The sequence below is a fragment of the Dendrobates tinctorius genome, unplaced genomic scaffold, assembly GCF_039654945.1.
Source record: "Dendrobates tinctorius isolate UK_male_01 unplaced genomic scaffold, ASM3965494v1 ptg000106l, whole genome shotgun sequence".
NCBI classification, from domain to species: Eukaryota; Metazoa; Chordata; class Amphibia; order Anura; family Dendrobatidae; genus Dendrobates; species Dendrobates tinctorius.
In genome coordinates, this window is record NW_027361774.1 from 306,828 (window position 1) to 323,403 (window position 16,576).

General features: G+C 46.6%; 1 protein-coding gene and 1 non-coding gene across 2 annotated transcripts in view; both read left to right on the top strand.

The window, feature by feature from the left end:
* Positions 1–16,576, top strand: part of LOC141100541 (uncharacterized) — a 66,707-nt gene that overhangs the window by 13,662 nt on the left and 36,469 nt on the right. The window lies entirely within an intron of this gene.
* On the top strand, positions 1,734–1,816 carry TRNAL-CAG (transfer RNA leucine (anticodon CAG)). Its single transcript has one exon. It is a non-coding gene; the product is annotated as a tRNA-Leu (tRNA).

A 16,576-nucleotide genomic window follows, 5' to 3' on the forward strand; every position in this document is an offset into this window, starting at 1 on the left:
GTCTTCTCTTTTGCAAACTAAACATTCCCAAATCCTGCAACCTTTCCTCATAAGACAGGGTTTGCAGACCGGTCACCATTCTGGTCGCTCTTTTCTGAACTTGCTCCAGTTTGTTGATGTCTTTTTTAAAATGTGGTGCCCAAAACTGGACACAATATTCCAGATGAGGTCTGACCAAAGAGGAGTAGAGGGAAATAATGACTTCACGTGATCTAGACTGTATGCTTCTGTTAATACATCCTAGAATTGCATTTGCCTTTTTTGCTGCTGCATCACACTGTTGACTCATATTCAGTCTGTGATCTATTAGTATACCCAAGTCTTTTTCACATGTGCTGTCACTTAGCCCTATTCCTCCCATTCTATATATGCTTTTTTCATTTTTATTGCCCAGATGTAGTACTTTGCATTTCTCCCTGTTAAAAACCATTCTGTTAGTTGCTGCCCACTTCTCCAGTTTATTTAAATCTTTTTGAATCCTCTCTCTCTTCTCTAGTATTAGCTATCCCTCCTAGCTTTGTGTCATCAGCAAATTTAATCAGTTTACCCTCAATTCCTTCATCTAAATCGTTGATAAAGATGTTGAACAATACAGGGCCCAGGACAGAGCCCTGTGGTACCCCACTTGAGACATTCTTCCAACTGGATGTGCAGCCATTTACGACCACTCTTTGGGTCCGATCACTAAGCCAGTTATGAATCCACCTAACAGTTGCCTTGTCCATTCCATACTTAGTCATTTTTTCAATAAGGATTGTATGAGAGACTTTGTCAAATGCTTTGCTGAAGTCAAGATATACTATATCTACAGCATTTCCTTGATCCACCCAATCAGTGATACCGTCATAGAAGGAAATTAAGTTAGTCTGACATGACTTATTAGTTAGAAACCCATGCTGACTCTGTTTAATCACTTCATTCTTATCCAGGTATTGACATACATGTTGTTTAATAATTTGTTCAAAGATCTTTCCTGGTATAGAAGTCAGACTCACCGGCCTATAGTTGCCTGGGTCCACCTTCTTCCCCTTTTTGAAGATAGGAACAACATTTGCTCTTCTCCAGTCTTCTGGCACTTCTCCTGTTCTCCAAGAATTTTCAAAGATTATGGAGAGGGGTTCAAAAATATTGCTAGCGATATCGCAGTGTGTAACGGGGTCTTTACAGACAATGGTGTTTATCATCTGTCTGCAGAACTAAAGTAATGAAAAAGAAGCTGGTAATTAGCTTTCAAATGACATCCCAATGTCCCCTCTGGCTTTACCAGAGGCCCCAATGTCTGATTTGGACAGCAGATTTGAAAAGACATTTTCAGTCTGGGGCAGTCTTGGGGGTTCTCAATCCCCTTAACTACTCTGCCGAAGGGGTCAGGCAAATCAAGCTTGGCAGGAACATCATCCAGGAGGCCACCTACATACAGCAACATCACTTGTCCCCCTGCTCCAAATGGAATTTGAATTCAGGGGGTCAGAGCCTGGCTGTCCATGGATAAAAGTGGTCCTTGTGGTGCAGGCTTGAGGGTGCACAAATGCCCAACAGAGCACCACACAGCCCCAAGAACTGCTCCCTCACCTCAGTCTGGTAATTAGCTTTCAAATGACATCCCAATGTCCCCTCTGGCTTTGCCAGAAGTTCCACCAGGGGCCCCAATGTCTGATTTGGACAGCAGATCTGTACTGAAGTCCCTGGTGGTGCAAACTCTTGTGTCACCAGGGAGCATGTCAATGTCAGCAGTCAGGATGGCCTAGTGGTCTAAGGCACTGTGTTCAGGTTGCAGTCTCCCGTGGAGGCGTGGGTTCGAATCCCACTCCTGACAGCAGCAGTACTGGTCCCTGGAGGTGCAAGCTGTTGTGCACCAGGGAGCGTGTTAAGCGTCTGCAGTCACCACATGTGGAGGCGTGGGTTCAAATCCCACTCCTTGACAGCAGCAGTACTGGTCCCTGGAGGTGCAAGCTGTTGTGCACCAGGGAGCGTGTTCAGCGTCTGCAGTCACCACGTGGAGGCGTGGGTTCGAATCCCACTCCTGACAGCGACAGTTTTTTTTTTTTTTGTTTTTTTTTAAAGAAAAGAAAATAAACCTAGTGGCAGCATGTGTAATAACAGTCTCCCGTGGAGGCGTGGGTTCGAATCCCACTCCTGACAGCAGCAGTACTGGTCCCTGGAGGTGCAAGCTGTTGCGCACCAGGGAGCGTGTTAACCGTCTGCAGTCACCACATGTGGAGGCGTGGGTTCAAATCCCACTCCTTGACAGCAGCAGTACTGGTCCCTGGAGGTGCAAGCTGTTGTGCACCAGGGAGCGTGTTCAGCGTCTGCAGTCACCACGTGGAGGCGTGGGTTCGAATCCCACTCCTGACAGCGACAGTTTTTTTTTTTTTGTTTTTTTTTAAAGAAAAGAAAATAAACCTAGTGGCAGCATGTGTAATAACAGTCTCCAGGTCTTATAGCCTAATGTATACACCATAAATATTTATATGTGTGTCTATACAGTTGGTGTATATATGTGTGAGTATATTTTTTAGCCTTAAAGTTTTGATTCTCCATCCTCATTTCTTTCTTTTCCAAATCAAAAAAACACTTGTGTGAGAGCAATCTGCATCCAAAAAAACTTAGGGATAGGGACAATTTAGTGAGTACGTCGGGCTCCCTTAAAAGGTCAATTCACCCAACGAACAAGGGTGCTGCTCAGGGTGGATTGATTTAAATCACGCCGATTTAAATCATGATTTAAATCACGATTTAAATCAAAAGATTTTTTTCTATTTAAATCGGATCGATTTAAATCATGATTTTAATCATGATTTAAATCACTGATTTAAATCAAAAGGTTTTTTTTTAATATAAATCACGATTAAAATGAGAAGTGAGAGCAGTGTGCATGTGCGCCCATAGTTACACGGACGAAAGTAGGGGCAACGATCTAACGCCAGGGTGAGGGGGGGACCCCAAAGTAAGTAAAAATCTTTTTTGTTTTACTATATGGCAATAGGTAGGTGTTTAAAAGCAGCATGTCTTAATTGTATAAACTATTAATAGCCTCCACATTTTGTTCATACTGCCCCTTTAATTCCACACTTCTAGCTTGGTTTCAGTTTTGGTTTAGTTTCTTTTTCCCTGCATTCAGTTGACATGCCCAAACTTGTTGGATAGGCAGCAGTACTTGGCTCAGGCTGTAGTAACATCAGCAGTGCTTGGCTCAGGCTGTAGTAACAATCAAACTTCATAAGTGATCTGTGTGAGCCATGGCAGCAGGTCGTAAGGCTAGTTTCACACTTGCTTTTTTTTGCAGCGCGTTTTTCCCGCAAAAAAACGCATTGAAAAAACGCATACATAAGCATACAACTGCTGCGTTTTTTTCAAGCATTTTTATGAGCATGCATGAAAAAAACGCAGCGTTTTTATGCGTTTGTATGCGTTTTTAGCGCGTTTTTACCGCGTTTGCGTTTTTTTCCAACATTTTTAGGTGGCCCCTCACACTACCCAAACCATGACTTTACTAACCCTAACCCTGACCCTAACCCTAACCCTAACCCTGACCCTAACCCTAACCCTAACCCTGACCCCAACCCTTAACCAAATCATACTTAACCCTAACCCAAACCCTAAACCCTAACCCTGACCCTAACCCTGACCCTAACCCTGACCCTAACCCTGACCCTAACCCTAACCCTGACCCTAACCCTTAACAAAACCATACTTAACCCTAACCCTGACCCTAACCCTAACCCTAACCCTGACCCTAACCCTTAACAAAACCATACTTAACCCTAATCCTGACCCTAACCCTGACCCTAATCCTTAACAAAACCATACTTAACCCTGACCCTGACCCTAACCCTGACCCTGACCCTAACCCTAACCCTGACCCTAACCCTAACCCTAACCCTGACCCTAACCCTTAAAAAAACCATACTTAACCCTAATCCTGACCCTAACCCTGACCCTAATCCTTAACAAAACCATACTTAACCCTAACCCTGACCCTAACCCTAACCCTGACCCTAACCCTTAACAAAACCATACTTAACCCTAATCCTGACCCTAACCCTGACCCTAACCCTTAACCAAACCATACTAAACCCTAACCCTGACCCAAAACCCAACCCTAACCCTGACCCTGACCCTAACCCTAACCCTAAACCCCCTTAACTAACCCTAACTCTAACTCAAACCCCTAAATTCCATGGTTAAAAAAAAAAAACGCATATGCAAAAAAACGCTTACATGAGCATGCCAGTGCGCACATATGCGCATCCATAGGCTATAATGGCCCTTTTTAGCGCAAAACGTGCGCATATGTGCGCATGCGCTTTTTTGCAGGGCCAAAAAATGCAACATGATGCGTCTGGAAAATCCAATCGCACACCCCAAAAAAACGCAGCGCATGAAAATCGCATACATGCGCTTACAAGCGCGCAAGTATGCGCACCCATGTTAAAGATAGGGGAAAAAACGCATGCGCAGGTTAGCGTTTTTTTCCAGCGCTAAAAAACGCAAATGTGAAACCAGCCTAAGAGAGACCCTATTTGGGTTCATTTTGTTGAGATGCCAGCAGCAGATCTTGGAAAGAAAGGTGCAAGAGCAAAGTGCAAATACTGTCAAAAGGATATCCAAGGACTTGTTTGCCGTTTGAAATCACATTATGAAAACTGCAATCAAATGATTTAAATCAAAAAAATCTGATTTAAATCAAAAAAATCAGATTTTTTTGATTTTTTTAAAAAATTCAAGATTTTTATCCACCCTGGTGCTGCTTTCTCGTCGGGTGAGATGGGCAGCACGATTATTATCATCTAACACGCTTTCCTAGGATAATCTGCCAACACAAATCTCTTCTTGAATGGACAATCGTTTCTTAAATGACAATTTATGCTGATAAAAAAACCCAAAAGCTCTAAATTAGGAAGGAGGCTGGAGGGGGGGGCGTCAGGGACTGGAGGGGGGAGACAGAGGCTGGAGGAGGAAGTGTGGTGGTGTAGACGGGGCTGCGGGAGGCTGTGTGGTGCTGTAGAGCGGGTTGCGGGAGGCTGTGTGGTGGTGTAGAGGCCTACAGGGCCACACAGCCCCCTGGTGTGACTTCCCGAGTGCCATGACAGCTGACTGTATATACATGTTTACACATACATGTATGTACATGTGCCATGACCGCTCCTTAGACCATACATACATGGATTGTCACTTACCCAAACCGAGGATGAAGAGGCTTAGCTGCTCCACATGATGATGGTGGCCGGAGAGCTGTGTTCCTCCATAGCGATGTCGTCCATTACGCAAACTTGGTGTCCTTGTCCCGCCAGTTCTTGAGCCAGTTTAGTGTCCACGATGCCTTGTTACCTATTGGAAAAAAAAGGGAAAAGGAAATTATTGAATTTTGACATAGAATAAAAATTAAGTCCTATGAATTGTACTGGTACATTAACCCCTTTTTCTACGAGCGTATATTGCCAGCAGACACACAGAGAGCGGGCGACTGCCCCAAGTGTTACCTACTGAGAGACAGAGAAATAAAAAAACAATAATTAATAAGGGAAATATTGCATTCATAATTAGTGTTCACAGCAGAGTGACAACACAGCCCCCCTAACCCTCCCCTACCCCACAGGGAACGCCTGTACCCCGCCATGCCCCCCACAGCTGTGCCCATACACTGTCCTCACCTCCCCCTGCAGGGACCACCTGTCTCCCACGCAGTGCCCCCCACAGCTGACCCCAAACACTCTGCAGGGACCCCCTGTCTCCCACGCAGTGCCCCCCACAGCTGACCCCATACACTCTGCAGGGACCCCCTGTCTCCCCCGTAGTGCCCCCCACAGCTGACCCCATACACTCTGCAGGGACCCCCTGTCTACCCGCAGTGCCCCCCACAGCTGACCCCATACACTCTGACCCCCTGCCTCCCCCCACAGCTGACCCCATACAGGCATACAGTTACCGGCCGGCAGCTCCAAGGTTCAAATCTGGCGCTCAGGTGACGTCATTGTTGCTGCAGTTAGACCGAGAAAGCAGGGGGTGGGCTCGGAGCCACGTGACACACAGCCCGGCCGCCCATCCCCCAGCCTCACTGTACTGCAAGCCAGGGAGAGACTGTTTGTGTGCTGCACGGCGCTGACTCCGCCCCCCGAGCCAGGGGATGAGTCACAGGCAGCTCGGCGTGTCACACGACTCCTCCCTCTTCCACCTTCTATGCAGGCCGGATCTTGGTTCCCATAGCACAGTGACCCTGCCCACCGGCCAGTCACTGCCGCCCCTCCCCCACCACTAAGCGATCTTACACAGCAGCACAGAGCCAGGGAGGAGATGGGAGATGACCCCGCACCACACAGCGGAGCACTATGAGCCCTGGGGGTGCAGCGCTGACCCCGCCCACGCCGCACCACACAGCGCAGCGCTATAAGCCCTGGGGGCGCAGCGCTGACCCCACCCACCCCGCACCACACAGCGGAGCACTATGAGCCCTGGGGGCGCAGCGCTGACCCTGCCCACCCCGCACCACACAGCGCAGCACTATGAGCCCTCGGGGCAGTCTCCCGTAGAGGCGTGGGTTCGAATCCCACTCCTGACAGCAGCAGTACTGGTCCCTGGAGGTGCAAGCTGTTGTGCACCAGGGAGCGTGTTCAGCGTCTGCAGTCACCACGTGGAGGCGTGGGTTCGAATCCCACTCCACACAGCGCAGCACTATGAGCCCTCGGGGCGCAGCCAGGGGTGGGATTCAGCGGGTTCTCCCCGGTTCGGTGGAACCGGTTGTTAAAGCTATTGCTCTCATTTTTGGCACCATTAGCCGGCTCTCACTTTTGAAAATGAGATTTCAAATTTTGAGGTCTGCGGCAGATTCTTTCCGGCGTCCATGCTCCCGGAGGCCACTGCAACATGGCGGCGGCCAGCAAGGGAAGTGCGGGGGCCTCCGGGCTGCGAAGAAATCGCGGCGGAGCCGCCGTCCCTGTACCGGAGCACAGCCCGCTGCCACCTCCGCACCGCAGAGCGCCGCCCGCTGCCACCACCACAGAGCCCACCTGCCCCAGCACAGCTGCCCCTGCCCCAGCGCAGCTGCCCCTGCCCAGCTGCCCCTGCCCCAGCGCTGCTGCTGCCCCTGCCTCAGCGCAGCTGCCCCAGCGCAGCTGCCCCTCCCCCAGCGCAGCTGCCTCTCCCCCAGCGCAGCTGCCCCAGCACAACCAACCTGCCCTAGCACAGAGCCGCCACCGCACGAGCCTGGACCACTGAATGACCCCTGTGACTACTTCACCTGTGCCAGATCCCTTCCCAGGTAAGCTGAATTCGGACTGTAAGACGGACCCCCATTTGACACATTATTTTTTTTCCCCCTATTTTCCTACTGAAAATTGGGGTGTTCTTATGGTCCGTTGCATCTTATAGTCCGAAAAATACGGTAATTTATCCTGAGATTACAGAGTCTGCAACTTTTCTATCTAGCCAGTTAGAAGTGACTCATTGTAACACTTAGGGTACCGTTACACCTAGCGATGCACCAGCGATCCCGACTAGCGATATGACGCGGTCAGGATCGCTGGTGCATCGCTAGGTGGTCGCTAGTGAGCTGCTACACAGGCAGATCTCACCAGCGACATTGCTGGGGACGGGGATCGCTACTTACCTGTCAGACGCGGCGATCCTGCGTCCTCCCGCCCTGGGCGCCACAGGAAGCCCAGCAGGAAGTGGCCGACGAGGAATGGACCAGGAGCTTCTCGCGCGATCAGTGATAACCAGCGGGGGAGCCGGTCGGAGGTAAGTATCACATGCAGGGATATCGCTAGCAATATCGCTGCAACGTCACAAAATCGGTGACTTTACAGCAATATAGAATCGTAGAGTTGGAAGGGACCTCCTGGGCCATCTGGTCCAACCCCCTGCTCAAAGCAGGATTCGCTAAATCATCCCAGTCAGATGTCTGTCCAGCCTCTGTTTGAAGACTTCCATTGAAGGAGAACTCACCACTTCTCGTGGCAGCCTGTTCCACTCATTGATCACTCTAACTGTCAAAAAGTTTTTTCTAATATCTAATCTGTGTCTCTTCCCATTCAGTTTCATCCCATTGCTTCTAGTCTTTCCTTGTGCAAATGAGAATAAAGTTGATCCTTCTACAATGTGACAGCCCTTTAGATATTTGTAGACAGCTATTAAGTCTCCTCTCAGTCTTCTCTTTTGCAAACTAAACATTCCCAAATCCTGCAACCTTTCCTCATAAGACAGGGTTTGCAGACCGGTCACCATTCTGGTCGCTCTTTTCTGAACTTGCTCCAGTTTGTTGATGTCTTTTTTAAAATGTGGTGCCCAAAACTGGACACAATATTCCAGATGAGGTCTGACCAAAGAGGAGTAGAGGGAAATAATGACTTCACGTGATCTAGACTGTATGCTTCTGTTAATACATCCTAGAATTGCATTTGCCTTTTTTGCTGCTGCATCACACTGTTGACTCATATTCAGTCTGTGATCTATTAGTATACCCAAGTCTTTTTCACATGTGCTGTCACTTAGCCCTATTCCTCCCATTCTATATATGCTTTTTTCATTTTTATTGCCCAGATGTAGTACTTTGCATTTCTCCCTGTTAAAAACCATTCTGTTAGTTGCTGCCCACTTCTCCAGTTTATTTAAATCTTTTTGAATCCTCTCTCTCTCTTCTCTAGTATTAGCTATCCCTCCTAGCTTTGTGTCATCAGCAAATTTAATCAGTTTACCCTCAATTCCTTCATCTAAATGGTTGATAAAGATGTTGAACAATACAGGGCCCAGGACAGAGCCCTGTGGTACCCCACTTGAGACATTCTTCCAACTGGATGTGCAGCCATTTACGACCACTCTTTGGGTCCGATCACTAAGCCAGTTATGAATCCACCTAACAGTTGCCTTGTCCATTCCATACTTAGTCATTTTTTCAATAAGGATTGTATGAGACACTTTGTCAAATGCTTTGCTGAAGTCAAGATATACTATATCTACAGCATTTCCTTGATCCACCAGAATGAGCCGAATTCTGCGTTAGAGCTGGGAATCCGCTCCTACTGAGTTCAGAAAGTGAACATAGTTCAATATTGTGGGAATCCATTCTGCTCACAAACAGTATTGACAGGAGACCAGAACCACAGTGTAACAGGGCCACAGAGAGAAACATGGGTTCCAGGACATATCGGCCCCCAAAGTCCTGTTAAAAAACTAGAAATCACGAATATCAAGGAATTTATGGAAAAAAGAAAAGAAAAAATTGGGACGGAAAGAAAAAGGGGTATGTTTTTCATATTAGGCTCAATATATACCTGGCTTGGTTTTAATAAGGAGGAAATATAATTTTCACACCATTAAGGTTCAGGAATTGACAAGGAAGTTATCAATTGTAACCGGGACCTTTGAAACTTCTGGATATTACAGACCCGCTTTTTAGTTTGACATATGTTAAATCTACCGATCTCAAAGAACAACTGCCCATAATAATATATGCTATTCACCATAACTGCTGGACGTGAAGCACCATGTATCTTATCAATGGTATCTAGAGGAGGGACCATTATTAGTGTTCATCAGCAGGAGCTGTCTTCCAGGGACAACAGACCTATATATATATATATATATATATATATACACTCACTGGCCACTTTATTAGGTACACCATGCTAGTAAGGGGTTGGACCCCCTTTTGCCTTCAGAACTGCCTCAATTCTTCGTGGCAGAGATTCAACAAGGTGCTGGAAGCATTCCTCAGAGATTTTGGACCATATTGACATGATGGCATCACACAGTTGGCGCAGATTTGTCGGCTGCACATCCCTGATGCGAATCTCCCGTTCCACCACATCCCAAAGATGCTCTATTGGATTGAGATCTGGTGACTGAGGAGGCCATTTGAGTACAGTGAACTCATTGTCATGTTCAAGAAACCAATCTGAGATGATTCGAGCTTTATGACATGGCGCATTATCCTGCTGAAAGTAGCCATCAGATGTTGGGTACATTGTGGTCATAAAGGGATGGACATGGTCAGCAACAATACTCAGGTAGGCTGTGGCGTTGCAACGATGCTCAATTGGTACCAAGGGGCCCAAAGAGTGCCAAGAAAAAATTCCCCACACCATGACACCACCACCACCAGCCTGAACCGTTGATACAAGGCAGGATGGATCCATGCTTTCATGTTGTTTACGCCAAATTCTGACCCTACCATCCGAATGTCGCAGCAGAAATCGAGACTCATCAGACCAGGCAACGTTTTTCCAATCTTCTACTGTCCAATTTCGATGAGCTTGTGCAAATTGTAGCCTCAGTTTCCTGTTCTTAGCTGAGAGGAGTGGTACCCAGTGTGGTCTTCTGCTGCTGTAGCCCATCTGCCTCAAAGTTCGACGCACTGTGCGTTCAGAGATGCTCTTCTGCCTACCTTGGTTGTAACGGGTGGCAATTTGAGTCACTGTTGCCTTTCTATCAGCTCGAACCAGTATGCCCATTCTCCTCTGACCTCTGGCATCAACAAGGCATTTCCGGCCACAGAACTGCCGCTCACTGGATTTTTTTTCTTTTTCGGACCATTCTCTGTAAACCCTAGAGATGGTTGTGCGTGAAAATCCCAGTAGATCAGCAGTTTCTGAAATACTCAGACCAGCCCTTCTGGCACCAACAATCATGCCACGTTCAAAGGCACTCAAATCACCTTTCTTCCCCATACTGATGCTCGGTTTGAACTGCAGGAGATTGTCTTGACCATGTCTACATGCCTAAATGCACTGAGTTGCCGCCATGTGATTGGCTGATTAGAAATTAAGTCTTAACACACAGTTGGACAGGTGTACCTAATAAAGTGGCCAGTGAGTGTGTGTGTATATATATATATATATATATATATATATATATATATATATATATATATATCCATGCCCACTCCACATAGCAACCAAACACTAAGCATCTTTCATTTCACCAGAGCTGTTTAACCTCTCTCTGACCTCAGATGTACTATTCCGTCTATATGACCTGGGACTTAATTCCCATGGACAGAATAGTACATCATGCACTTTAATGCGATACTAAAATTCCGACGTCATCTTACCTGTAGGAAGATGGTGTCGGCATCCTGGGCTGCGTCCTCCTCCATCCGGCCTCCCGATCACTGTGATTGGCGGTTCAATTCTGAATAGCCAATCACAGCCTTTCTCATTGTTTCCCCCAATCAGATTGGCTGAAACAGTGAGGTCCCAGGCTAGGATCGAGTGCTGATGTATTAGATCCCAGGCCGGTGCCTGGCAACGCCAGGCATTGGCCAAAACTGCTTAGATTGGCACAATCAATAGCACCAATTGCAGGGCACAGTAGCGGTGTTACCGCGCTGTACCCTGCCGGTATCTGCCTGGATCAGTGCTGTAATAGCACCAATCCTAGGCCAGTGCCTAGGAAAGGTCTGGTATGGCCTGCAGCTGAAGCTTAGCACGATCAATGTAATCGATCGTGCCAATCACAGGGCACAGCTGCCGTGTGACCGCGTTGTGCCCTGCTGGTGACCTGCCGGAGACCTGGCCTAGAATTGAAGCTGTAAGCTCCGATCCTAGGCCGGTGCCTAGAAACACCGGCATCACCAGGACCAGCACTGATTGGTGGGATTGATTTTATCATCGACCCCTCCAATGACAGCTCACAGCAGCGGTATGACCGCTCTGTGACCTGTCTCTGACTTGTCTGTGACCGCACTGCAGGTCCTCATACTAGCTGAGGATTCCTGCAGATCAATTACACTGCCAGAGCCCCTCCTGTGCTGGGTCTTGTTGTGCCACTGAAACCTGTGACACCACAATTCCTGCTGAAGAAAGAAGACAGAAGAAAGAAGAGAGACTACAACCTTAAGTGTTGATCCCTGAAGCGGCCCCCTGCCCAATCTCTCTTCATCCACCCCAATTCCCCATCCCCTTCTTTTTACCCCCTCCACCCCCTTTGCGCCACCTCCGTGCGCACATTTAGCAGCTGCCGAGCGTTGATTGGTGACGTAGTTCACAAATCAACACTCGTGCTCGCTTTTTTCTCAACCCTCTTTGCGCCAAATCTGTACATATATCATGCAGCCGCCAAACTTTGATTAGTGACGCAGTTCACTTATCAGAGCTCGTTCCTGCCGTTTTCCATTTTTTTCACCCCCCTTGCGCCACCCCGTGCGCACATAAGGCAGCTGCCGAACTTCTATAAGTGAAACAGTTCACTTATCAGAGCACATGCCTACTGTTTTAGACACTTTATTTTCGCGACCTCCATGGGCACATCCAGCAGCCACCGAACTTTGATAAGTGACACAGTTCACTTATCAGAGCTAGGGCCTGCTGTTTTACACTTTTCTTTTCACAGGCATTTTTTTCTCCTTATTTGCTTTTTTCTTTTAGCTTTTTCTTTTCAGAATAGTTTGCACCAATCACTATCCCCCCATACATACACATACAGTTATAAATAAAGTACACCCAAGCACCATACTCATAAAAAAATGTCCCACCTGTCACATTTGTCCCAACAGTGCTATTCATTGGAGGAGGCATATGTTTTTCTTGCCTCCGCCACTGATAGCGAGGGAGAGGATCCCACATTTCTAAACTTTTCTGATTCTTCATCTTCCTCCTCAGGTCCTCGGAACCGCCACGCAGATGTCCCAGGACAGAAGATAAGGCAGCGCCCACCATTCCAGATGATGAAGATGAACCAGCGCACTCCACTGTGGACCCCGTATGGACCTCGCCCCCCCCGAAAAATTACGAGCCACTGATTCCTGATTTTGTGGCAGAATCAGGAATCACATTTAGTGTCTCCTGTAGACGCAGTTGAAATGATGCATATTTGGGGCCTGGTCCTTCACATGGGGATCCTGAAGAAGCCAGAAATTCGGTAATATTAGAGTGTTGATATTTTATATAACACTTCAGTGTTCAGAATGGTCATGGCCCGGAAGCGTTTTGAGACCATCCACAAATTTCTGCACTATACTGATAATAAGGTTTTAAATACATTAAATAGGGACTGCTTCATGAAGGGTTACTGTGACGTGGTGAAGCGGTATGCGGCTTGGCATACATTTTTTGCAAAAAACGTATCAACTAAATACCCTGTATTTGTTATACAGCACTTGCTGATCACTGTTATGTTTTTTACTGCAGAGTATTTTTGCAAATTTGTCTTTTTGTGTTCTCTTGTGTTTCACTATACTGATAATGCAGTGTCCCCCGCGAGATGACCCCAACTTTGACCGTGTGTTCAAAGTTCGGCCGGTCATCGAACGCTTCAACAAAAAATTTGCTGAAGTGTACATGCCCAAAATGGACATCTGCGTGGATGAGTCCTTAGTCCATTATAAGGGAAGGCTCGGTGTTGTGAATTCACTTTCTGGTCTGCCTCTGGTTGCTGGTGGGGGTGGTGGAGCTGGTTGTATTGACAGAGGAGTCATGAGTTCTCTTTCTGGGCTCCCTCTGGTGGTTGCAGGAGGTAATGAAGCTTATCTAATTAACAGAGACCTGGCGCCTGATAATGAGGACGACGATTAGACATCTGGAGTCTCTGACTGGATTTAAGACAGCCGACTCCCTCTTTCCATGCTGGTGATTTTTCCTGCCTCCTGAGGTCTTAGTTTCCAGTTCAGTCCCTGCATTCTCATGCTAAGTGTTCTTTGCTATTGTTCACATCGATTTGGTTTTGTCTATTCAGTTTTGTGTGGTCAGTCAGCCCCGACTGGGGCTGTGCTGAATTTCCATTCTTATGTTACTGTTTGTGCCAGTTTGCTTTTTGTCCCTTATTAGATTGGCCTCTTTTTGCTCTGTTTTCAGAATATGCCAGAGTGCTGATATAGTGGGAGAAGTCTAGTGACTTCAGGGTATTTTTTGCTATCTGAAGTGTTGGACATTTTTGAAGGGTTTTTTGGCATGATTGCAGACAGTATCTTTCCTTTCCTGTCCTTTCTAGTTAGTGTGGGCCCCATCGTTTGCTCAGCCTGTGCTTGTGTTTTCATCTTGTCTCACCGACAATATATGTTTGGGGGCTATCTATTCCTTTGGAGTCTGCTCTGGGGCAGTTTACATTTCCCCTTTTCTTGCTTTAGGCTTATTTAGTCCTCTGGCTGTGTCGAGGCATCTAGAATCATCGTAGGTACGCTCCACGGCTGCTGCTAGTTGTGTGGGTAGGATCAGGGGTCTGCAATCTGCTTAGTTACCAACCTCTCTGGTTTTCTGTGGCTTAGCCTGGGCTTGTTTTCCTCCTCGGTGACCCAATCTTAACAGAATCACCAGCCTAAACCGCAGATTCTAGGGTACTCAAAAGCAGGAAAGAATTGTAGAAAAAAAAAAAAGTGTCAGAATTTTTTCTTTATATGTATTTTTTCCTCTTTTTCTCTGGGGCCATGGGAGGATTTCTTCCTTAATGGAGATAAAGCAATTGTCTGATCGTGTTGAGCAGCTCGCTGCTGAAGTGCGGGGAATTTCCACCTATCTCGCTCAATCACATGCTGTTGAACCAAAAATCCCTACTCCTGATGTGTTTTCTGGGGATCGGTATATATTTTTGAATTTTAAGAATAATTGTAAATTATTTCTTGCCTTGAAGCCTAACTCATCGGGGAGCTCTTTGCAGCAGGTTAAAATTGTCATCTCCTTGCTGTGCGGTGATCCCCAGGATTGGGCTTTTTCTCTGACACCTGGAAATCCTATTCTGACTAATGTGGATGCATTTTTTCAAGCCTTGGGGTTGTTGTATGATGAACCTAATGCTATTCATCAAGCTGAGAAAACCCTATTGGCATTGAACCAAGGTCAGGATTCTGCAGAGTTATACTGTCAAAAATTCCAAAAGTGGGTGGTCCTTACTACATGGAATGATGGTGCCTTGGCAGTTCTCTTTCGGAAGGGTTTATCAGAAACCGTAAAAGATGTTATGGTGCGATTTCCTGTTCCCTCTGGTCTAGATGATTCTATGTCATTGGCCATTCAAGTTGATCGGCGTTTACGTGAACATAAAACTACACGAGAGGCATTGCAGCCTTTTGAACAAACGTCTGAACCTGTGCAATGTGATAGGGTTTTGTCTAGGGCGCAACATCAGGAGTTTAGAAGGCGTAATAAGCTGTGTTTTTTCTGTGGAGATGCCTCTCATACTATTTCTGTCTGCCCTAAACGAGAGAAACATTTTGCACACACATTTGCTGTGGGCAGTGTACAACCTAAGTTCCTTTTGGCAACTACTCTGATCTGCTCCTTATCCACATTTTCCGCTAAGGCTTTTGTAGATTCAGGAGCAGCTTTGAATCTGATGGATTTGGACTTTGCTAAACGTTATGGTTTTCCCATGATACCTCTGCGGACGCCTATTCCTTTGAGGGGTATTGATGCTACTCCTTTGGCGGAGAATAAACCTCAGTTTTGGACCAAGGTGATAATGCGGGTCGCCCCAGAACACCAAGAAAATTGTAAATTTTTGGTGCTGCACAATTTGCATGATACTATTGTTCTGGGTTTTCCCTGGTTGCAAACTCATAATCCAGTTTTGGATTGGACATCTGTGTCTGTGGTGAGTTGGCGTTGTCAGTGTGTTCTTAGTGACACTCATGTTTTCTCCACCTCTCCTCAGTCTCATGATATTCCTGATTATTTGGCTGATTTTTCTGATGTATTTAGTGAGAGTAAGTCTGCATTTTTGCCTCCTCATAGGAGTTCTGACTGTGCAATTGAGTTGATGCTCGGGTGTAATTTTCCCAAGGGTCGGCTTTTCAACTTATCTGTACCCGAACATGATGCTATGCGATCTTATATCAAGGAGTCGTTGGAGAAGGGTCATATTAGACCATCCTCTTCACCCTTAGGTGCTGGGGTTTTTTTGTTACCAAGAAAGATGGTTCATTAAGACCTTGTATTGACTATCGTTCCCTTAACAAAGTTACAGTTAAATATCAGTACCCGTTACCCCTGATTTCTGATTTATTTTCCAGAGTTAAAAGTGCCTGCTGGTTTACCAAGCTTGACATCAGGAGGGCGTATAATCTTGTTCACATCAAGCACGGGGATGAATGGAAGACAGCGTTTAATACTCCTGAGGGACATTTTGAGTACCTGGTGCTGCCTTTTGGGCTCACTAATGCCCCTTCTGTCTTCCAATCCTTTATGAATGATATTTTTCTGGACTTTGTGGATAAGTTTTTGATCATCTATCTGGATGATATTTTGATCTTTTCCAGTGATTGGGATTCTCATGTGGAACATGTCCGGACTGTGTTCCGGATTTTGAGGGAAAATTCCCTGTATGTTAAGGAATCGAAATGCCTCTTTGGTGTACAGAGGATTTCATTTTTGGGATTTATTTTGTCTTCGTCGACTATTGAAATGGACCCGGCCAAGCTACAGGCCATTTATGATTGGGTTCAGCCCACTTCTTTGAAGGCTCTCCAGAAGTTTTTGGGGTTTGCTAATTTTTATCGTAAATTTATAGGTAATTTTTCTGGTATTGTCAAACCACTGACTGATCTGACCAAGAAGGGCGCTGATGTGCTGAAATGGTCTCCAGAGGCTGTCTCGGCATTTCAGGAGCTTAAGCGGAGATTCACTTCTGCTCCGGTTCTACGGCAACCTGA